Here is a 224-nt window from a genome sequence, read left to right as displayed (position 1 = left end):
AAATTGATTATTCAAGATAGAGTTTTAAGTTCCTTAGTCTTTTTGTTCATCCACCAATTTAACATCGAGATTGGTTCACAGATTGAACATTATCTTTCAATATTTTCTCTTTATTTCGATGTCTAAATTTAGAGCGTATATACATTGTCCAGAAACTTGATTTTTGTTGTTTTTTTCTTGAATTACATTAGATATAATTATTAATAATATAGTGGGGGGGGGGG

This window comes from Camelina sativa, chromosome 18, assembly GCF_000633955.1.
Source record: "Camelina sativa cultivar DH55 chromosome 18, Cs, whole genome shotgun sequence".
Lineage (NCBI taxonomy): Eukaryota > Viridiplantae > Streptophyta > Magnoliopsida > Brassicales > Brassicaceae > Camelina > Camelina sativa.
Note: the sequence above shows the minus strand (reverse complement) of the source record.